The sequence below is a fragment of the Oncorhynchus mykiss genome, unplaced genomic scaffold (assembly GCF_013265735.2).
Source record: "Oncorhynchus mykiss isolate Arlee unplaced genomic scaffold, USDA_OmykA_1.1 un_scaffold_342, whole genome shotgun sequence".
Lineage (NCBI taxonomy): Eukaryota > Metazoa > Chordata > Actinopteri > Salmoniformes > Salmonidae > Oncorhynchus > Oncorhynchus mykiss.
Genome location: NW_023493790.1, coordinates 105951 through 128905, shown reverse-complemented (window position 1 = coordinate 128905; position 22955 = coordinate 105951). Strand labels below are relative to the sequence as shown.

The 22955-nt window shown below is 40.3% G+C and overlaps 11 non-coding genes across 11 annotated transcripts; all 11 read right to left on the bottom strand.

Moving 5' to 3' along the window:
* Window positions 1–536: 536 nt before the first annotated feature.
* trnas-aga lies at window positions 537–618 on the bottom strand. The gene has a single exon. It is a non-coding gene; the product is annotated as a tRNA-Ser (tRNA).
* Window positions 619–2365: 1747 nt separating this feature from the next.
* On the bottom strand, window positions 2366–2447 carry trnas-aga. The gene has a single exon. It is a non-coding gene; the product is annotated as a tRNA-Ser (tRNA).
* A 306-nt stretch (window positions 2448–2753) lies between these two features.
* trnal-cag lies at window positions 2754–2836 on the bottom strand. The gene has a single exon. It is a non-coding gene; the product is annotated as a tRNA-Leu (tRNA).
* Window positions 2837–4194: 1358 nt separating this feature from the next.
* Window positions 4195–4276, bottom strand: trnas-aga. Its single transcript has one exon. It is a non-coding gene; the product is annotated as a tRNA-Ser (tRNA).
* Window positions 4277–4582: 306 nt separating this feature from the next.
* trnal-gag lies at window positions 4583–4665 on the bottom strand. Its single transcript has one exon. It is a non-coding gene; the product is annotated as a tRNA-Leu (tRNA).
* A 1357-nt stretch (window positions 4666–6022) lies between these two features.
* trnas-aga lies at window positions 6023–6104 on the bottom strand. The gene has a single exon. It is a non-coding gene; the product is annotated as a tRNA-Ser (tRNA).
* Window positions 6105–7532: 1428 nt separating this feature from the next.
* trnal-cag lies at window positions 7533–7615 on the bottom strand. Its single transcript has one exon. It is a non-coding gene; the product is annotated as a tRNA-Leu (tRNA).
* Window positions 7616–9831: 2216 nt separating this feature from the next.
* Window positions 9832–9914, bottom strand: trnal-cag. Its single transcript has one exon. It is a non-coding gene; the product is annotated as a tRNA-Leu (tRNA).
* Window positions 9915–12130: 2216 nt separating this feature from the next.
* On the bottom strand, window positions 12131–12213 carry trnal-cag. The gene has a single exon. It is a non-coding gene; the product is annotated as a tRNA-Leu (tRNA).
* A 7118-nt stretch (window positions 12214–19331) lies between these two features.
* Window positions 19332–19413, bottom strand: trnas-aga. Its single transcript has one exon. It is a non-coding gene; the product is annotated as a tRNA-Ser (tRNA).
* A 1747-nt stretch (window positions 19414–21160) lies between these two features.
* On the bottom strand, window positions 21161–21242 carry trnas-aga. The gene has a single exon. It is a non-coding gene; the product is annotated as a tRNA-Ser (tRNA).
* Between the last annotated feature and the right edge of the window lie 1713 nt (window positions 21243–22955).

Here is a 22955-nt window from a genome sequence, read left to right as displayed (position 1 = left end):
GCAATTGAGTTTTTTCTTTTTCTTTTAGGGTTTAACAAGGTTTCTCACCTGTTACCTGTGGCTTGACTTTAGATGTGGCCAGTTCGATTACCCTGCAGACTATAAGAGTGTCTTCAGAATATGGCCAATTTGACATCAATTTAAAAATGCCTCAGATTGGACCAAAAATGTGTCTGGAGCTTCCCGTCAGGGTAAGAGTGACAACAGGTTTCCACATGTCAAAATGGGGGAAATCTTAGCAAATGGCTTCATGGTTATTCATGAGAATCGTGTTGTTGTATTGTTGAGTGTATCATGGGATCTCACCTGAAATCTGTGGCTTGACTACAAACCTGTAACCTATGCTACTGTGGCCTATAGAGCTAGAAGGCTGGATAACCAGGTGTGTAAAGGTGTGAAGTGGGACAGATGGCCTGCAGTCCTATCCCAAATGGACAACTAATCCCTATGTACTTGCGGAGATCTGAGAGGATGCGATTGGTATAAGAAACACGACTAAACTTCAACCTCCGGAGGGGTCAAAAAAAATGCATTTTTGTTGTCGGCAGGATTTGAACCTGCGCAGGAAGATCCTTATGGATTTCTAGTCCATTGCCTTAACCACTCGGCCACGACAACGTTGACAGAAGAAAACAAGCTTGTTAGGAGTGAATGGGCCAACAGGCATAGCCTACAGAAAGTGAAATTTAACAACTGAAAGAAAATGCAGTAACTCATTATAATGCAATAACACAAAATGTTCCCCTCATTCATTTGTTATTAAGTCCAGCTGTTTTCTTATTTAACCTTGATCTTTGCTCAGCTCCAGAAGGTCTGCATTTGAGAGTGTTTATTATGAATTGTTATTTCACTGTGTGAAGTTGTTATTTCATCATTCTTATTATTACTGCTGAGCAGCATGACTCCTGAGAGGCACTAAAAAACTGTCAGAAGTGGGATTTGAACCCACGCCTCCATGGGAGACTGCGACCTGAACGCAGTGCCTTAGACCGCTCGGCCATCCTGACTACAGCACAGTAACTGGGTATCGGGTTAAAGTGTATGCGGTAAAAGTAGAAATATGAACAACGCTCTAAAATCACCACAGAGACCAGAACAACTATGCACGATACTGACTTGCACTTTCAATAGTCATTTGTTTTTATAAATTAAAAAGTCCAGTCATTGATTTAACCTCAATATGGCCTTCAATGGGAAAGAGTAGTAAATCGTCATTGAATGAGCGCTAAACTGGCATCAGAATATGGCCATTCTGATATAAATGATCAAATTCCTCAGATAAGACTGAAAAAGTGTCTGGAAATATCAGCAACCATCAGGGTAAGAGTGACAACAGGTCCACATGGGGGAAATCCTTACAAATGGCTTAATGAGTCATTTCAACGCAATCGTGTTATTATTTATTTTTAGGGTTTAACAAGGCAGCTCACCTGTGACTTGACATTAGATGCGGCGACTTTGATTACCCTGCAGACGATATTTTTGTTCTTCCCGCCAATACAATCCACTAACAACGACCGACGAGTTCTGCGTTCCTAGATTATTTTTGTTATTTGCCTGTTTGGGTCCCGCCTGTGAAATTGCGCGATTCTTGCAATTCTCTTTCAGCCTCTCATCAACTAGCTGTTTTTGCAGAATATTACAAATACGATAGTTATTCACTACTCATATTAACTAGGTGTCATTTACGTTACCTTAAGTCATTTATTTTTCAACTGGATTTTACAAAGGTGCATGACATGCAGGCGCTAAAAAGTTGTCAGGAGGGGGTTTCAAACCATGCCTATAGGGGAGTCTGCGACCTGAATGACTTAATGGTTATTTTCAATGCAATTGAGTTTTTTCTTTTTCTTTTAGGGTTTAACAAGGTTTCTCACCTGTTACCTGTGGCTTGACTTTAGATGTGGCCAGTTCGATTACCCTGCAGACTATAAGAGTGTCTTCAGAATATGGCCAATTTGACATCAATTTAAAAATGCCTCAGATTGGACCAAAAATGTGTCTGGAGCTTCCCGTCAGGGTAAGAGTGACAACAGGTTTCCACATGTCAAAATGGGGGAAATCTTAGCAAATGGCTTCATGGTTATTCATGAGAATCGTGTTGTTGTATTGTTGAGTGTATCATGGGATCTCACCTGAAATCTGTGGCTTGACTACAAACCTGTAACCTATGCTACTGTGGCCTATAGAGCTAGAAGGCTGGATAACCAGGTGTGTAAAGGTGTGAAGTGGGACAGATGGCCTGCAGTCCTATCCCAAATGGACAACTAATCCCTATGTACTTGCGGAGATCTGAGAGGATGCGATTGGTATAAGAAACACGACTAAACTTCAACCTCCGGAGGGGTCAAAAAAAATGCATTTTTGTTGTCGGCAGGATTTGAACCTGCGCAGGAAGATCCTTATGGATTTCTAGTCCATTGCCTTAACCACTCGGCCACGACAACGTTGACAGAAGAAAACAAGCTTGTTAGGAGTGAATGGGCCAACAGGCATAGCCTACAGAAAGTGAAATTTAACAACTGAAAGATAATGCAGTAACTCATTATAATGCAATAACACAAAATGTTCCCCTCATTCATTTGTTATTAAGTCCAGCTGTTTTCTTATTTAACCTTGATCTTTGCTCAGCTCCAGAAGGTCTGCATTTGAGAGTGTTTATTATGAATTGTTATTTCACTGTGTGAAGTTGTTATTTCATCATTCTTATTATTACTGCTGAGCAGCATGACTCCTGAGAGGCACTAAAAAACTGTCAGAAGTGGGATTTGAACCCACGCCTCCATGGGAGACTGCGACCTGAACGCAGCGCCTTAGACCGCTCGGCCATCCTGACTACAGCACAGTAACTGGGTATCGGGTTAAAGTGTATGCGGTAAAAGTAGAAATATGAACAACGCTCTAAAATCACCACAGAGACCAGAACAACTATGCACGATACTGACTTGCACTTTCAATAGTCATTTGTTTTTATAAATTAAAAAGTCCAGTCATTGATTTAACCTCAATATGGCCTTCAATGGGAAAGAGTAGTAAATCGTCATTGAATGAGCGCTAAACTGGCATCAGAATATGGCCATTCTGATATAAATGATAAAATTCCTCAGATAAGACTGAAAAAGTGTCTGGAAATATCAGCAACCATCAGGGTAAGAGTGACAACAGGTCCACATGGGGGAAATCCTTACAAATGGCTTAATGAGTCATTTCAACGCAATCGTGTTATTATTTATTTTTAGGGTTTAACAAGGCAGCTCACCTGTGACTTGACATTAGATGCGGCGACTTTGATTACCCTGCAGACGATATTTTTGTTCTTCCCGCCAATACAATCCACTAACAACGACCGACGAGTTCTGCGTTCCTAGATTATTTTTGTTATTTGCCTGTTTGGGTCCCGCCTGTGAAATTGCGCGATTCTTGCAATTCTCTTTCAGCCTCTCATCAACTAGCTGTTTTTGCAGAATATTACAAATACGATAGTTATTCACTACTCATATTAACTAGGTGTCATTTACGTTACCTTAAGTCATTTATTTTTCAACTGGATTTTACAAAGGTGCATGACATGCAGGCGCTAAAAAGTTGTCAGGAGGGGGTTTCAAACCATGCCTATAGGGGAGTCTGCGACCTGAATGACTTAATGGTTATTTTCAATGCAATTGAGTTTTTTCTTTTTCTTTTAGGGTTTAACAAGGTTTCTCACCTGTTACCTGTGGCTTGACTTTAGATGTGGCCAGTTCGATTACCCTGCAGACTATAAGAGTGTCTTCAGAATATGGCCAATTTGACATCAATTTAAAAATGCCTCAGATTGGACCAAAAATGTGTCTGGAGCTTCCCGTCAGGGTAAGAGTGACAACAGGTTTCCAAATGTCAAAATGGGGGAAATCTTAGCAAATGGCTTCATGGTTATTCATGAGAATCGTGTTGTTGTATTGTTGAGTGTATCATGGGATCTCACCTGAAATCTGTGGCTTGACTACAAACCTGTAACCTATGCTACTGTGGCCTATAGAGCTAGAAGGCTGGATAACCAGGTGTGTAAAGGTGTGAAGTGGGACAGATGGCCTGCAGTCCTATCCCAAATGGACAACTAATCCCTATGTACTTGCGGAGATCTGAGAGGATGCGATTGGTATAAGAAACACGACTAAACTTTAACCTCCGGAGGGGTCAAAAAAAATGCATTTTCGTTGTCGGCAGGATTTGAACCTGCGCAGGAAGATCCTAATGGATTTCTAGTCCATCGCCTTAACCACTCGGCCACGACAACGTTGACAGACGAAAACAAGCTTGTTAGGAGTGAATGGGCCAACAGGCATAGCCTACAGAAAGTGAAATTTAACAACTGAAAGATAATGCAGTAACTCATTATAATGCAATAACACAAAATGTTCCCCTCATTCATTTGTTATTAAGTCCAGCTGTTTTCTTATTTAACCTTGATCTTTGCTCAGCTCCAGAAGGTCTGCATTTGAGAGTGTTTATTATGAATTGTTATTTCACTGTGTGAAGTTGTCATTTCATCATTCTTATTATTACTGCTGAGCAGCATGACTCCTGAGAGGCACTAAAAAACTGTCAGAAGTGGGATTTGAACCCACGCCTCCATGGGAGACTGCGACCTCAACGCAGCGCCTTAGACCGCTCTGCCATCCTGACTACAGCACAGTAACTGGGTATCGGGTTAAAGTGTATGCGGTAAAAGTAGAAATATGAACAACGCTCTAAAATCACCACAGAGACCAGAACAACTATGCACGATACTGACTTGCACTTTCAATAGTCATTTGTTTTTATAAATTAAAAAGTCCAGTCATTGATTTAACCTCAATATGGCCTTCAATGGGAAAGAGTAGTAAATCGTCATTGAATGAGCGCTAAACTGGCATCAGAATATGGCCATTCTGATATAAATGATAAAATTCCTCAGATAAGACTGAAAAAGTGTCTGGAAATATCAGCAACCATCAGGGTAAGAGTGACAACAGGTCCACATGGGGGAAATCCTTACAAATGGCTTAATGAGTCATTTCAACGCAATCGTGTTATTATTTATTTTCAGGGTTTAACAAGGCAGCTCACCTGTGATTTGACATTAGATGCGGCGACTTTGATTACCCTGCAGACGATATTTTTGTTCTTCCCGCCAATACAATCCACTGACAACGACCGCCGAGTTCTGCGTTCCTAGATTATTTTTGTTATTTGCCTGTTTGGGGCCCGCCTGTGAAATTGCGCGATTCTTGCAATTCTCTTTCAGCCTCTCATCAACTAGCTGTTTTTGCAGAATATTACAAATACGATAGTTATTCACTACTCATATTAACTAGGTGTCATTTACGTTACCTTAAGTCATTTCTTTTTCAACTGGATTTTACAAAGGTGCATGACATGCAGGCGCTAAAAAGTTGTCAGGAGGGGGTTTCAAACCATGCCTATAGGGGAGTCTGCGACCTGAATGACTTAATGGTTATTTTCAATGCAATTGAGTTTTTTCTTTTTCTTTTAGGGTTTAACAAGGTTTCTCACCTGTTACCTGTGGCTTGACTTTAGATGTGTCCAGTTCGATTACCCTGCAGACTATAAGAGTGTCTTCAGAATATGGCCAATTTGACATGAATTTAAAAATGCCTCAGATAGGACCAAAAAAGTGTCTGGAGCTTCCCGTCAGGGTAAGAGTGACAACAGGTTTCCACATGTCAAAATGGGGTAAATCTTAGCAAATGGCTTAATGGTTATTCATGAGAATCGTGTTGTTGTATTGTTGAGTGTATCATGGGATCTCACCTGAAATCTGTGGCTTGACTACAAACCTGTAACCTATGCTACTGTGGCCTATAGAGCTAGAAGGCTGGATAACCAGGTGTGTAAAGGTGTGAAGTGGGACAGATGGCCTGCAGTCCTATCCCAAATGGACAACTAATCCCTATGTACTTGCGGAGATCTGAGAGGATGCGATTGGTATAAGAAACACGACTAAACTTCAACCTCCGGAGGGGTCAAAAAAATGCATTTTCGTTGTCGGCAGGATTTGAACCTGCGCAGGAAGATCCTAATGGATTTCTAGTCCATCGCCTTAACCACTCGGCCACGACAACGTTGACAGAAGAAAACAAGCTTGTTAGGAGTGAATGGGCCAACAGGCATAGCCTACAGAAAGTGAAATTTAACAACTGAAAGATAATGCAGTAACTCATTATAATGCAATAACACAAAATGTTCCCCTCATTCATTTGTTATTAAGTCCAGCTGTTTTCTTATTTAACCTTGATCTTTGCTCAGCTCCAGAAGGTCTGCATTTGAGAGTGTTTATTATGAATTGTTATTTCACTGTGTGAAGTTGTTATTTCATCATTCTTATTATTACTGCTGAGCAGCATGACTCCTGAGAGGCACTAAAAAACTGTCAGAAGAGGGATTTGAACCCACGCCTCCATGGGAGACTGCGACCTGAACGCAGCGCCTTAGACCGCTCGGCCATCCTGACTACAGCACAGTAACTGGGTATCGGGTTAAAGTGTATGCGGTAAAAGTAGAAATATGAACAACGCTCTAAAATCACCACAGAGACCAGAACAACTATGCACGATACTGACTTGCACTTTCAATAGTCATTTGTTTTTATAAATTAAAAAGTCCAGTCATTGATTTAACCTCAATATGGCCTTCAATGGGAAAGAGTAGTAAATCGTCATTGAATGAGCGCTAAACTGGCATCAGAATATGGCCATTCTGATATAAATGATAAAATTCCTCAGATAAGACTGAAAAAGTGTCTGGAAATATCAGCAACCATCAGGGTAAGAGTGACAACAGGTCCACATGGGGGAAATCCTTACAAATGGCTTAATGAGTCATTTCAACGCAATCGTGTTATTATTTATTTTCAGGGTTTAACAAGGCAGCTCACCTGTGATTTGACATTAGATGCGGCGACTTTGATTACCCTGCAGACGATATTTTTGTTCTTCCCGCCAATACAATCCACTGACAACGACCGACGAGTTCTGCGTTCCTAGATTATTTTTGTTATTTGCCTGTTTGCGGCCCGCCTGTGAAATTGCGCGATTCTTGCAATTCTCTTTCAGCCTCTCATCAACTAGCTGTTTTTGCAGAATATTACAAATTCGATAGTTATTCACTACTCATATTAACTAGGTGTCATTTACGTTACATTAAGTCATTTATTTTTCAACTGGATTTTACAAAGGTGCATGACATGCAGGCGCTAAAAAGTTGTCAGGAGGGGGTTTCAAACCATGCCTATAGGGGAGTCTGCGACCTGAATGACTTAATGGTTATTTTCAATGCAATTGAGTTTTTTCTTTTTCTTTTAGGGTTTAACAAGGTTTCTCACCTGTTACCTGTGGCTTGACTTTAGATGTGGCCAGTTCGATTACCCTGCAGACTATAAGAGTGTCTTCAGAATATGGCCAATTTGACATCAATTTAAAAATGCCTCAGATAGGGTCTGCATTTGAGAGTGTTTATTATGAATTGTTATTTCACTGTGTGAACTAAAAAACTGTCAGAAGTGGGATTTGAACCCACGCCTCCATGGGAGACTGCGACCTGAACGCAGCGCCTTAGACCGCTCGGCCATCCTGACTACAGCACAGTAACTGGGTATCGGGTTAAAGTGTATGTGTTAAAAGTAGAAATATGAACAACACTCTAAAATCACCACAGAGACCAGAACAACTATGCACGATACTGACTTGCACTTTCAATAGTCATTTGTTTTTACAAATTAAAAAGTCCAGTCATTGATTTAAAACCTGTTTAGGATATGGCAGACATATGCCCCCTTTGGAGAGATTGGGTACCCCTAGTAAACTGAAAAAAAAATCTGTCAACAATTGCTAATATATGCAAATAAAAATTATTATTGGATAGAAAACACTCTAAAGATTCTATAACCGTTGGAATTATGTCTGTAAGTATAGTAGAACTCACAGGGCAGGCATTCTTCCAAACTAGTTTTTGTGGCCATGAAAGTTGGAGCAACTTTGACGTCATGGCCCCCACCCTTCCCAACCAGTTATGATTCTGGGGAGACTTTCTATCTCTTCCGCTAGATGTCCTCTTTGAGTAGAGCTTTGAATCGTTCAAATCCCGCGAGAATTGACCCTATGGGAGTGAAATTAGTGCGTTCCACGAGAAAATAGGCTGTGCGTAGGGGCGCGAATTGGTCCCAGCCATTCCTTTGTTCCAGCACTCAAGAGAGGGGCAGACGATGGCCGATTGAATTGAAGTTTGTTTTGTGTGTCTAAAACATCATAAAGCTTGCTTCTGCACTTAGTTTGACCTGTTTAGTCGACATATAATATGTAATTTTGAAGTTTTGATGTGCAACTTTTCCGGACCAGAGGACGTTTTGGGTGCATTTCAGCTGATGTTATTAGCCTGTTAGATCTCTAGGGGCGCTATTTCATTTTTGGATAAAAAATATTCCCGTTTTAAGCGCGATATTTTGTCACGAAAAGATGCTCGACTATGCATATTCTTGACAGTTTTGGAAAGAAAACACTCTGAAGTTTCAGAATCTGCAAAGATTTTGTCTGTAAGTGCCCCAGAACTCATTCTACAGGCGAAACCAAGATGATGCATCAACCAGGAATTAGCAGAATTTCTGAAGCTCTGTTTTCCATTGTCTCCTTATATGGCTGTGATTGCGCAAGGAATGAGCCTACACTTTCTGTCGTTCGCCCAAGGTCTTAGCAGCATTGTGACGTATTTGTAGGCATATCATTGGAAGATTGACCATAAGAGACTACATTTTCCAAGTGTCCGCCTGGTGTCCTGCGTGGAATTCGGTGCGCAATTGCCAGCTGCTTGTACTTTACCATTTGATTCAGGGGAGAAAGCATGTGTCCAAGAACGATGTATCAATGAAGAGATATGTGAAAAACACCTTGATGATTGATTCTAAACAACGTTTGCCATGTTTTCAGTCGATATTATGGAGTTAATTTGGAAAAAAGTTTGCGTTTTGAGGACTGAATTTTCGGGTTTTTTTTGGTAGCCAAATGTGATGTATAAAACGGAGCTATTTCTAATACACAAAGAATCTTTTTGGAAAAACTGAGCATCTGCTATCCAACTGAGAGTATCCTCATTGAAAACATCAGAAGTTCTTCAAAGGTAAATTATTTTATTTGAAGGCTTTTATGTTTTTGTTGAAATGTTGCGTGCTGGATGCTAACGCTAATGCTAACGCTAAATCCTTTGTTTGCTAGCTACTGTTACACAAATTATTGTTTTCCTATGGTTGAGAAGCATATTTTGAAAATCTGAGATGACAGTGTTGTTTACAAAAGGCTAAGCTTGCGAGATGGCATATTTATTTCATTTCATTTGCGATTTTCATTAATAGTTAACGTTGCGTTATGGTAATGAGCTTGAGGCTGTAGTCACGATACCGGATCCGGGTTTGGGAGATCAGAGAGGTTAACTAGGTGTCATTTACGTTACCTTAAGTCATTTATTTTTCAACTGGATTTTACAAAGGTGCATGACATGCAGGCGCTAAAAAGTTGTCAGGAGGGGGTTTCAAACCATGCCTATAGGGGAGTCTGCGACCTGAATGACTTAATGGTTATTTTCAATGCAATCGAGTTTTTCTTTTTCTTTTAGGGTTTAACAAGGTTTCTCACCTGTTACCTGTGGCTTGACTTTAGATGTGGCCAGTTCGATTACCCTGCAGACTATAAGAGTGTCTTCAGAATATGGCCAATTTGACATGAATTTAAAAATGCCTCTTATAGGGTCTGCATTTGAGAGTGTTTATTATGAATTGTTATTTCACTGTGTGAACTAAAAAACTGTCAGAAGTGGGATTTGAACCCACGCCTCCATGGGAGACTGCGACCTGAACGCAGCGCCTTAGACCGCTCGGCCATCCTGACTACAGCACAGTAACTGGGTATCGGGTTAAAGTGTATGCGTTAAAAGTAGAAATATGAACAACGCTCTAAAATCACCACAGAGACCAGAACAACTATGCACGATACTGACTTGCACTTTCAATAGTCATTTGTTTTTACAAATTAAAAAGTCCAGTCATTGATTTAAAACCTGTTTAGGATATGGCAGACATATGCCCCCTTTGGAGAGATTGGGTACCCCTAGTAAACTGAAAAAAAAATCTGTCAACAATTGCTAATATATGCAAATAAAAATTATTATTGGATAGAAAACACTCTAAAGATTCTAAAACCGTTGGAATTATGTCTGTAAGTATAGCAGAACTCACAGGGCAGGCATTCTTCCAAACTAGTTTTTGTGGCCATGAAAGTTGGAGCAACTTTGACGTCATGGCCCCCACCCTTCCCAACCAGTTATGATTCTGGGGAGACTTTCTATCTCTTCCGCTAGATGTCCTCTTTGAGTAGAGCTTTGAATCGTTCAAATCCCGCGAGAATTGACCCTATGGGAGTGAAATTAGTGCGTTCCACGAGAAAATAGGCTGTGCGTAGGGGCGCGAATTGGTCCCAGCCATTCCTTTGTTCGAGCACTCAAGAGAGGGGCAGACGATGGCCGATTGAATTGAAGTTTGTTTTGTGTGTCTAAAACATCATAAAGCTTGCTTCTGCACTTAGTTTGACCTGTTTAGTCGACATATAATATGTAATTTTGAAGTTTTGATGTGCAACTTTTCCGGACCAGAGGACGTTTTGGGTGCATTTCAGCTGATGTTATTAGCCTGTTAGATCTCTAGGGGCGCTATTTCATTTTTGGATAAAAAACATTCCCGTTTTAAGCGCAATATTTTGTCACGAAAAGATGCTCGACTATGCATATTCTTGACAGTTTTGGAAAGAAAACACTCTGAAGTTTCAGAATCTGCAAAGATTTTGTCTGTAAGTGCCCCAGAACTCATTCTACAGGTGAAACCAAGATGATGCATCAACCAGGAATTAGCAGAATTTCTGAAGCTCTGTTTTCCATTGTCTCCTTATATGGCTGTGATTGCGCAAGGAATGAGCCTACACTTTCTGTCGTTCGCCCAAGGTCTTAGCAGCATTGTGACGTATTTGTAGGCATATCATTGGAAGATTGACCATAAGAGACTACATTTTCCAAGTGTCCGCCTGGTGTCCTGCGTGGAATTCGGTGCGCAATTGCCAGCTGCTTGTACTTTACCATTTGATTCAGGGGAGAAAGCATGTGTCCAAGAACAATGTATCAATGAAGAGATATGTGAAAAACACCTTGATGATTGATTCTAAACAACGTTTGCCATGTTTTCAGTCGATATTATGGAGTTAATTTGGAAAAAAGTTTGCGTTTTGAGGACTGAATTTTCGGTTTTTTTTTGGTAGCCAAATGTGATGTATAAAACGGAGCTATTTCTAATACACAAAGAATCTTTTTGGAAAAACTGAGCATCTGCTATCCAACTGAGAGTATCCTCATTGAAAACATCAGAAGTTCTTCAAAGGTAAATTATTTTATTTGAAGGCTTTTATGTTTTTGTTGAAATGTTGCGTGCTGGATGCTAACGCTAATGCTAACGCTAAATCCTTTGTTTGCTAGCTACTGTTACACAAATTATTGTTTTCCTATGGTTGAGAAGCATATTTTGAAAATCTGAGATGACAGTGTTGTTTACAAAAGGCTAAGCTTGCGAGATGGCATATTTATTTCATTTCATTTGCGATTTTCATGAATAGTTAACGTTGCGTTATGGTAATGAGCTTGAGGCTGTAGTCACGATACCGGATCCGGGTTTGGGAGATCAGAGAGGTTAACTAGGTGTCATTTACGTTACCTTAAGTAATTTATTTTTCAACTGGATTTTACAAAGGTGCATGACATGCAGGCGCTAAAAAGTTGTCAGGAGGGGGTTTCAAACCATGCCTATAGGGGAGTCTGCGACCTGAATGACTTAATGGTTATTTTCAATGCAATCGAGTTTTTCTTTTTCTTTTAGGGTTTAACAAGGTTTCTCACCTGTTACCTGTGGCTTGACTTTAGATGTGGCCAGTTCGAATACCCTGCAGACTATAAGAGTGTCTTCAGAATATGGCCAATTTGACATGAATTTAAAAATGCCTCTTATAGGGTCTGCATTTGAGAGTGTTTATTATGAATTGTTATTTCACTGTGTGAACTAAAAAACTGTCAGAAGTGGGATTTGAACCCACGCCTCCATGGGAGACTGCGACCTGAACGCAGCGCCTTAGACCGCTCGGCCATCCTGACTACAGCACAGTAACTGGGTATCGGGTTAAAGTGTATGCGTTAAAAGTAGAAATATGAACAACGCTCTAAAATCACCACAGAGACCAGAACAACTATGCACGATACTGACTTGCACTTTCAATAGTCATTTGTTTTTACAAATTAAAAAGTCCAGTCATTGATTTAAAACCTGTTTAGGATATGGCAGACATATGCCCCCTTTGGAGAGATTCGGTACCCCTAGTAAACTGAAAAAAAAATCTGTCAACAATTGCTAATATATGCAAATAAAAATTATTATTGGATAGAAAACACTCTAAAGATTCTAAAACCGTTGGAATTATGTCTGTAAGTATAGCAGAACTCACAGGGCAGGCATTCTTCCAAACTAGTTTTTGTGGCCATGAAAGTTGGAGCAACTTTGACGTCATGGCCCCCACCCTTCCCAACCAGTTATGATTCTGGGGAGACTTTCTATCTCTTCCGCTAGATGTCCTCTTTGAGTAGAGCTTTGAATCGTTCAAATCCCGCGAGAATTGACCCTATGGGAGTGAAATTAGTGCGTTCCACGAGAAAATAGGCTGTGCGTAGGGGCGCGAATTGGTCCCAGCCATTCCTTTGTTCCAGCACTCAAGAGAGGGGCAGACGATGGCCGATTGAAGTTTGTTTTGTGTGTCTAAAACATCATAAAGCTTGCTTCTGCACTTAGTTTGACCTGTTTAGTCGACATATAATATGTAATTTTGAAGTTTTGATGCGCAACTTTTCCGGACCAGAGGACGTTTTGGGTGCATTTCAGCTGATGTTATTAGCCTGTTAGATCTCTAGGGGCGCTATTTCATTTTTGGATAAAAAACGTTCCCGTTTTAAGCGCGATATTTTGTCACGAAAAGATGCTCGACTATGCATATTCTTGACAGTTTTGGAAAGAAAACACTCTGAAGTTTCAGAATCTGCAAAGATTTTGTCTGTAAGTGCCCCAGAACTCATTCTACAGGCGAAACCAAGATGATGCATCAACCAGGAATTAGCAGAATTTCTGAAGCTCTGTTTTCCATTGTCTCCTTATATGGCTGTGATTGCGCAAGGAATGAGCCTACACTTTCTGTCGTTCGCCCAAGGTCTTAGCAGCATTGTGACGTATTTGTAGGCATATCATTGGAAGATTGACCATAAGAGACTACATTTTCCAAGTGTCCGCCTGGTGTCCTGCGTGGAATTCGGTGCGCAATTGCCAGCTGCTAGTACTTTACCATTTGATTCAGGGGAGAAAGCATGTGTCCAAGAACGATGTATCAATGAAGAGATATGTGAAAAACACCTTGATGATTGATTCTAAACAACGTTTGCCATGTTTTCAGTCGATATTATGGAGTTAATTTGGAAAAAAGTTTGCGTTTTGAGGACTGAATTTTCGGGTTTTTTTTGGTAGCCAAATGTGATGTATAAAACGGAGCTATTTCTAATACACAAAGAATCTTTTTGGAAAAACTGAGCATCTGCTATCCAACTGAGAGTATCCTCATTGAAAACATCAGAAGTTCTTCAAAGGTAAATTATTTTATTTGAAGGCTTTTATGTTTTTGTTGAAATGTTGCGTGCTGGATGCTAACGCTAATGCTAACGTAAAATCCTTTGTTTGCTAGCTACTGTTACACAAATTATTGTTTTCCTATGGTTGAGAAGCATATTTTGAAAATCTGAGATGACAGTGTTGTTTACAAAAAGCTAAGCTTGCGAGATGGCATATTTATTTCATTTCATTTGCGATTTTCATGAATAGTTAACGTTGCGTTATGGTAATGAGCTTGAGGCTGTAGTCACGATACCGGATCCGGGTTTGGGAGATCAGAGAGGTTAACTAGGTGTCATTTACGTTACCTTAAGTCATTTATTTTTCAACTGGATTTTACAAAGGTGCATGACATGCAGGCGCTAAAAAGTTGTCAGGAGGGGGTTTCAAACCATGCCTATAGGGGAGTCTGCGACCTGAATGACTTAATGGTTATTTTCAATGCAATCGAGTTTTTCTTTTTCTTTTAGGGTTTAACAAGGTTTCTCACCTGTTACCTGTGGCTTGACTTTAGATGTGGCCAGTTCGATTACCCTGCAGACTATAAGAGTGTCTTCAGAATATGGCCAATTTGACATGAATTTAAAAATGCCTCAGATAGGGTCTGCATTTGAGAGTGTTTATTATGAATTGTTATTTCACTGTGTGAACTAAAAAACTGTCAGAAGTGGGATTTGAACCCATGCCTCCATGGGAGACTGCGACCTGAACGCAGCGCCTTAGACCGCTCGGCCATCCTGACTACAGCACAGTAACTGGGTATCGGGTTAAAGTGTATGCGTTAAAAGTAGAAATATGAACAACGCTCTAAAATCACCACAGAGACCAGAACAACTATGCACGATACTGACTTGCACTTTCAATAGTCATTTGTTTTTACAAATTAAAAAGTCCAGTCATTGATTTAAAACCTGTTAAGGATATGGCAGACATATGCCCCCTTTGGAGAGATTGGGTACCCCTAGTAAACTGAAAAAAAAATCTGTCAACAATTGCTAATATATGCAAATAAAAATTATTATTGGATAGAAAACACTCTAAAGATTCTAAAACCGTTGGAATTATGTCTGTAAGTATAGCAGAACTCACAGGGCAGGCATTCTTCCAAACTAGTTTTTGTGGCCATGAAAGTTGGAGCAACTTTGACGTCATGGCCCCCACCCTTCCCAACCAGTTATGATTCTAGGGAGACTTTCTATCTCTTCCGCTAGATGTCCTCTTTGAGTAGAGCTTTGAATCGTTCAAATCCCGCGAGAATTGACCCTATGGGAGTGAAATTAGTGCGTGCCACGAGAAAATAGGCTGTGCGTAGGGGCGCGAATTGGTCCCAGCCATTCCTTTGTTCCAGCACTCAAGAGAGGGGCAGACGATGGCCGATTGAAGTTTGTTTTGTGTGTCTAAAACATCATAAAGCTTGCTTCTGCACTTAGTTTGACCTGTTTAGTCGACATATAATATGTAATTTTGAAGTTTTGATGCGCAACTTTTCCGGACCAGAGGACGTTTTGGGTGCATTTCAGCTGATGTTATTAGCCTGTTAGATCTCTAGGGGCGCTATTTCATTTTTGGATAAAAAACGTTCCCGTTTTAAGCGCGATATTTTGTCACGAAAAGATGCTCGACTATGCATATTCTTGACAGTTTTGGAAAGAAAACACTCTGAAGTTTCAGAATCTGCAAAGATTTTGTCTGTAAGTGCCCCAGAACTCATTCTACAGGCGAAACCAAGATGATGCATCAACCAGGAATTAGCAGAATTTCTGAAGCTCTGTTTTCCATTGTCTCCTTATATGGCTGTGATTGCGCAAGGAATGAGCCTACACTTTCTGTCGTTCGCCCAAGGTCTTAGCAGCATTGTGACGTATTTGTAGGCATATCATTGGAAGATTGACCATAAGAGACTACATTTTCCAAGTGTCCGCCTGGTGTCCTGCGTGGAATTCGGTGCGCAATTGCCAGCTGCTTGTACTTTACCATTTGATTCAGGGGAGAAAGCATGTGTCCAAGAACGATGTATCAATGAAGAGATATGTGAAAAACACCTTGATGATTGATTCTAAACAACGTTTGCCATGTTTTCAGTCGATATTATGGAGTTAATTTGGAAAAAAGTTTGCGTTTTGAGGACTGAATTTTCGGGTTTTTTTTGGTAGCCAAATGTGATGTATAAAACGGAGCTATTTCTAATACACAAAGAATCTTTTTGGAAAAACTGAGCATCTGCTATCCAACTGAGAGTATCCTCATTGAAAACATCAGAAGTTCTTCAAAGGTAAATTATTTTATTTGAAGGCTTTTATGTTTTTGTTGAAATGTTGCGTGCTGGATGCTAACGCTAATGCTAACGTAAAATCCTTTGTTTGCTAGCTACTGTTACACAAATTATTGTTTTCCTATGGTTGAGAAGCATATTTTGAAAATCTGAGATGACAGTGTTGTTTACAAAAAGCTAAGCTTGCGAGATGGCATATTTATTTCATTTCATTTGCGATTTTCATGAATAGTTAACGTTGCGTTATGGTAATGAGCTTGAGGCTGTAGTCACGATACCGGATCCGGGTTTGGGAGATCAGAGAGGTTAACTAGGTGTCATTTACGTTACCTTAAGTCATTTATTTTTCAACTGGATTTTACAAAGGTGCATGACATGCAGGCGCTAAAAAGTTGTCAGGAGGGGGTTTCAAACCATGCCTATAGGGGAGTCTGCGACCTGAATGACTTAATGGTTATTTTCAATGCAATCGAGTTTTTCTTTTTCTTTTAGGGTTTAACAAGGTTTCTCACCTGTTACCTGTGGCTTGACTTTAGATGTGGCCAGTTCGATTACCCTGCAGACTATAAGAGTGTCTTCAGAATATGGCCAATTTGACATGAATTTAAAAATGCCTCAGATAGGGTCTGCATTTGAGAGTGTTTATTATGAATTGTTATTTCACTGTGTGAACTAAAAAACTGTCAGAAGTGGGATTTGAACCCATGCCTCCATGGGAGACTGCGACCTGAACGCAGCGCCTTAGACCGCTCGGCCATCCTGACTACAGCACAGTAACTGGGTATCGGGTTAAAGTGTATGCGTTAAAAGTAGAAATATGAACAACGCTCTAAAATCACCACAGAGACCAGAACAACTATGCACGATACTGACTTGCACTTTCAATAGTCATTTGTTTTTACAAATTAAAAAGTCCAGTCATTGATTTAAAACCTGTTAAGGATATGGCAGACATATGCCCCCTTTGGAGAGATTGGGTACCCCTAGTAAACTGAAAAAAAAATCTGTCAACAATTGCTAATATATGCAAATAAAAATTATTATTGGATAGAAAACACTCTAAAGATTCTAAAACCGTTGGAATTATGTCTGTAAGTATAGCAGAACTCACAGGGCAGGCATTCTTCCAAACTAGTTTTTGTGGCCATGAAAGTTGGAGCAACTTTGACGTCATGGCCCCCACCCTTCCCAACCAGTTATGATTCTAGGGAGACTTTCTATCTCTTCCGCTAGATGTCCTCTTTGAGTAGAGCTTTGAATCGTTCAAATCCCGCGAGAATTGACCCTATGGGAGTGAAATTAGTGCGTGCCACGAGAAAATAGGCTGTGCGTAGGGGCGCGAATTGGTCCCAGCCATTCCTTTGTTCCAGCACTCAAGAGAGGGGCAGACGATGGCCGATTGAAGTTTGTTTTGTGTGTCTAAAACATCATAAAGCTTGCTTCTGCACTTAGTTTGACCTGTTTAGTCGACATATAATATGTAATTTTGAAGTTTTGATGCGCAACTTTTCCGGACCAGAGGACGTTTTGGGTGCATTTCAGCTGATGTTATTAGCCTGTTAGATCTCTAGGGGCGCTATTTCATTTTTGGATAAAAAACGTTCCCGTTTTAAGCGCGATATTTTGTCACGAAAAGATGCTCGACTATGCATATTCTTGACAGTTTTGGAAAGAAAACACTCTGAAGTTTCAGAATCTGCAAAGATTTTGTCTGTAAGTGCCCCAGAACTCATTCTACAGGCGAAACCAAGATGATGCATCAACCAGGAATTAGCAGAATTTCTGAAGCTCTGTTTTCCATTGTCTCCTTATATGGCTGTGATTGCGCAAGGAATGAGCCTACACTTTCTGTCGTTCGCCCAAGGTCTTAGCAGCATTGTGACGTATTTGTAGGCATATCATTGGAAGATTGACCATAAGAGACTACATTTTCCAAGTGTCCGCCTGGTGTCCTGCGTGGAATTCGGTGCGCAATTGCCAGCTGCTTGTACTTTACCATTTGATTCAGGGGAGAAAGCATGTGTCCAAGAACGATGTATCAATGAAGAGATATGTGAAAAACACCTTGATGATTGATTCTAAACAACGTTTGCCATGTTTTCAGTCGATATTATGGAGTTAATTTGGAAAAAAGTTTGCGTTTTGAGGACTGAATTTTCGGGGTTTTTTTGGTAGCCAAATGTGATGTATAAAACGGAGCTATTTCTAATACACAAAGAATCTTTTTGGAAAAACTGAGCATCTGCTATCCAACTGAGAGTATCCTCATTGAAAACATCAGAAGTTCTTCAAAGGTAAATTATTTTATTTGAAGGCTTTTATGTTTTTGTTGAAATGTTGCGTGCTGGATGCTAACGCTAATGCTAACGTAAAATCCTTTGTTTGCTAGCTACTGTTACACAAATTATTGTTTTCCTATGGTTGAGAAGCATATTTTGAAAATCTGAGATGACAGTGTTGTTTACAAAAGGCTAAGCTTGCGAGATGGCATATTTATTTCATTTCATTTGCGATTTTCATGAATAGTTAACGTTGCGTTATGGTAATGAGCTTGAGGCTGTAGTCACGATACCGGATCCGGGTTTGGGAGATCAGAGAGGTTAACTAGGTGTCATTTACGTTACCTTAAGTCATTTATTTTTCAACTGGATTTTACAAAGGTGCATGACATGCAGGCGCTAAAAAGTTGTCAGGAGGGGGTTTCAAACCATGCCTATAGGGGAGTCTGCGACCTGAATGACTTAATGGTTATTTTCAATGCAATCAAGTTTTTTCTTTTTCTTTTAGGGTTTAACAAGGTTTCTCACCTGTTACCTGTGGCTTGACTTTAGATGTGGCCAGTTCGATTACCCTGCAGACTATAAGAGTGTCTTCAGAATATGGCCAATTTGACATGAATTTAAAAATGCCTCAGATAGGACCAAAAAAGTGTCTGGAGCTTCCCGTCAGGGTAAGAGTGACAACAGGTTTCCACATGTCAAAATGGGGGAAATCTTAGCAAATGGCTTCATGGTTATTCATGAGAATCGTGTTGTTGTATTGTTGAGTGTATCATGGGATCTCACCTGAAATCTGTGGCTTGACTACAAACCTGTAACCTATGCTACTGTGGCCTATAGAGCTAGAAGGCTGGATAACCAGGTGTGTAAAGGTGTGAAGTGGGACAGATGGCCTGCAGTCCTATCCCAAATGGACAACTAATCCCTATGTACTTGCGGAGATCTGAGAGGATGCGATTGGTATAAGAAACACGACTAAACTTCAACCTCCGGAGGGGTCAAAAAAATACATTTTTGTTGTCGGCAGGATTTGAACCTGCGCAGGAAGATCCTAATGGATTTCTAGTCCATCGCCTTAACCACTCGGCCACGATAACGTTGACAGAAGAAAACAAGCTTGTTAGGAGTGAATGGGCCAACAGGCATAGCCTACAGAAAGTGAAATTTAACAACTGAAAGATAATGCAGTAACTCATTATAATGCAATAACACAAAATGTTCCCCTCATTCATTTGTTATTAAGTCCAGCTGTTTTCTTATTTAACATTGATCTTTGCTCAGCTCCAGAAGGTCTGCATTTGAGAGTGTTTATAATGAATTGTTATTTCACTGTGTGAAGTTGTTATTTCATCATTCTTATTATTACTGCTGAGCAGCATGACTCCTGAGAGGCACTAAAACACTGTCAGAAGTGGGATTTGAACCCACTCCTCCATGGGAGACTGCGACCTGAACGCAGCGCCTTAGACCGCTCGGCCATCCTGACTACAGCACAGTAACCGGGTACCGGGTTAAAGTGTATGCGGTAAAAGTAGAAATATGAACAACGCTCTAAAATCACCACAGAGACCAGAACAACTATGCACGATACTGACTTGCACTTTCAATAGTCATTTGTTTTTATAAATTAAAAAGTCCAGTCATTGATTTAACCTCAATATGGCCTTCAATGGGAAAGAGTAGTAAATCGTCATTGAATGAGCGCTAAACTGGCATCAGAATATGGCCATTCTGATATAAATGATAAAATTCCTCAGATAAGACTGAAAAAGTGTCTGGAAATATCAGCAACCATCAGGGTAAGAGTGACAACAGGTCCACATGGGGGAAATCCTTACAAATGGCTTAATGAGTCATTTCAACGCAATCGTGTTATTATTTATTTTTAGGGTTTAACAAGGCAGCTCACCTGTGACTTGACATTAGATGCGGCGACTTTGATTACCCTGCAGACGATATTTTTGTTCTTCCCGCCAATACAATCCACTGACAACGACCGACGAGTTCTGCGTTCCGAGATTATTTTTGTTATTTGCCTGTTTGGGGCCTGCCTGTGAAATTGCGCGATTCTTGCAATTCTCTTTCAGCCTCTCATCAACTAGCTGTTTTTGCAGAATATTAAAAATATGATAGTTATTCACTACTCATATTAACTAGGTGTCATTTACGTTACCTTAAGTCATTTATTTTTCAACTTGATTTTACAAAGGTGCATGACATGCAGGCGCTAAAAAGTTGTTAGGAGGGGGTTTCCAACCATGCCTATAGGGGAGTCTGCGACCTGAATGACTTAATGGTTATTTTCAATGCAATCAAGTTTTTTATTTTTATTTTAGGGTTTAACAAGGTTTCTCACCTGTTACCTGTGGCTTGACTTTAGATGTGGCCAGTTCGATTACCCTGCAGACTATAAGAGTGTCTTCAGAATATGGCCAATTTGACATGAATTTAAAAATGCCTCAGATAGGACCAAAAAAGTGTCTGGAGCTTCCCGTCAGGGTAAGAGTGACAACAGGTTTCCACATGTCAAAATGGGGGAAATCTTAGCAAATGGCTTAATGGTTATTCATGAGAATCGTGTTGTTGTATTGTTGAGTGTATCATGGGATCTCATCTGAAATCTGTGGCTTGACTACAAACCTGTAACCTATGCTACTGTGGCCTAAAGAGCTAGAAGGCTGGATAACCAGGTGTGTAAAGGTGTGAAGTGGGACAGATGGCCTACAGTCCTATCCCAAATGGACAACTAATCCCTATGTACTTGCGGAGATCTGAGAGGATGCGATTGGTATAAGAAACACGACTAAACTTCCACCTCCGGAGGGGTCAAAAAAAAAGCATTTTCGTTGTCGGCAGGATTTGAACCTGCGCAGGAACATCCTAATGGATTTCTAGTCCATCGCCTTAACCACTCGGCCACGACAACGTTGACAGAAGAAAACAGGCTTGTTAGGAGTGAATGGGCCAACAGGCATAGCCTACAGAAAGTGAAATTTAACAACTGAAAGATAATGCAGTAACTCATTATAATGCAATAACACAAAATGTTCCCCTCATTCATTTGTTATTAAGTCCAGCTGTTTTCTTATTTAACCGTGATCTTTGCTCAGCTCCAGAAGGTCTGCATTTGAGAGTGTTTATTATGAATTGTTATTTCACTGTGTGAAGTTGTTATTTCATCATTCTTATTATTACTGCTGAGCAGCATGGCTCCTGAGAGGCACTAAAAAACTGTCAGAAGTGGGATTTGAACACACGCCTCCATGGGAGACTGCGACCTGAACGCAGCGCCTTAGACCGCTCGGCCATCCTGACTACAGCACAGTAACTGGGTATCGGTTTAAAGTGTATGCGGTTAAAGTAGAAGTATGAACAAAGCTCTAAAATCACCACAGAGACCAGAACAACTATGCACGATACTGACTTGCACTTTCAATAGTCATTTGTTTTTATAAATTAAAAAGTCCAGTCATTGATTTAACCTCAATATGGCCTTCAATGGGAAAGAGTAGTAAATCGCCATTGAATGAGCGCTAAACTGGCATCAGAATATGGCCATTCTGATATAAATGATAAAATTCCTCAGATAAGACTGAAAAAGTGTCTGGAAATATCAGCAACCATCAGGGTAAGAGTGACAACAGGTCCACAATCCTTACAAATGGCTTAATGGGTCATTTCAACGCAATCGTGTTATTATTTATTTTTAGGGTTTAACAAGGCAGCTCACCTGTGACTTGACATTAGATGCGGCGACTTCGATTACCCTGCAGACGATATTTTTGTTCTTCCCGCCAATACAATCCACTGACAACGACCGACGAGTTCTGCGTTCCGAGATTATTTTTGTTATTTGCCTGTTTGGGGCCCGCCTGTGAAATTGCGCGATTCTTGCAATTCTCTTTCAGCCTCTCATCAACTAGCTGTTTTTGCAGAATATTAAAAATACGATAGTTATTCACTACTCATATTAACTAGGTGTCATTTACTTTACCTTAAGTCATTTATTTTTCAACTGGATTTTACAAAGGTGCATGACATGCAGGCGCTAAAAAGTTGTCAGGAGGGGGTTTCAAACCATGCCTATAGGGGAGTCTGCGACCTGAATGACTTAATGGTTATATCCAATGCAATCAAGTTTTTTCTTTTTCTTTTAGGGTTTAACAAGGTTTCTCACCTGTTACCTGTGGCTTGACTTTAGATGTGGCCAGTTCGATTACCCTGCAGACTATAAGAGTGTCTTCAGAATATGGCCAATTTGACATGAATTTAAAAATGCCTCAGATAGGACCAAAAAAGTGTCTGGAGCTTCCCGTCAGGGTAAGAGTGACAACAGGTTTCCACATGTCAAAATGGGGGAAATCTTAGCAAATGGCTTAATGGTTATTCATGAGAATCGTGTTGTTGTATTGTTGAGTGTATCATGGGATCTCCCCTGAAATCTGTGGCTTGACTACAAACCTGTAACCTATGCTACTGTGGCCTATAGAGCTAGAAGGCTGGATAACCAGGTGTGTAAAGGTGTGAAGTGGGATAGATGGCCTGCAGTTCTATCCCAAATGGACAACTAATCCCTATGTACTTGCGGAGATCTGAGAGGATGCGATTGGTATAAGAAACACGACTAAACTTCAACCTC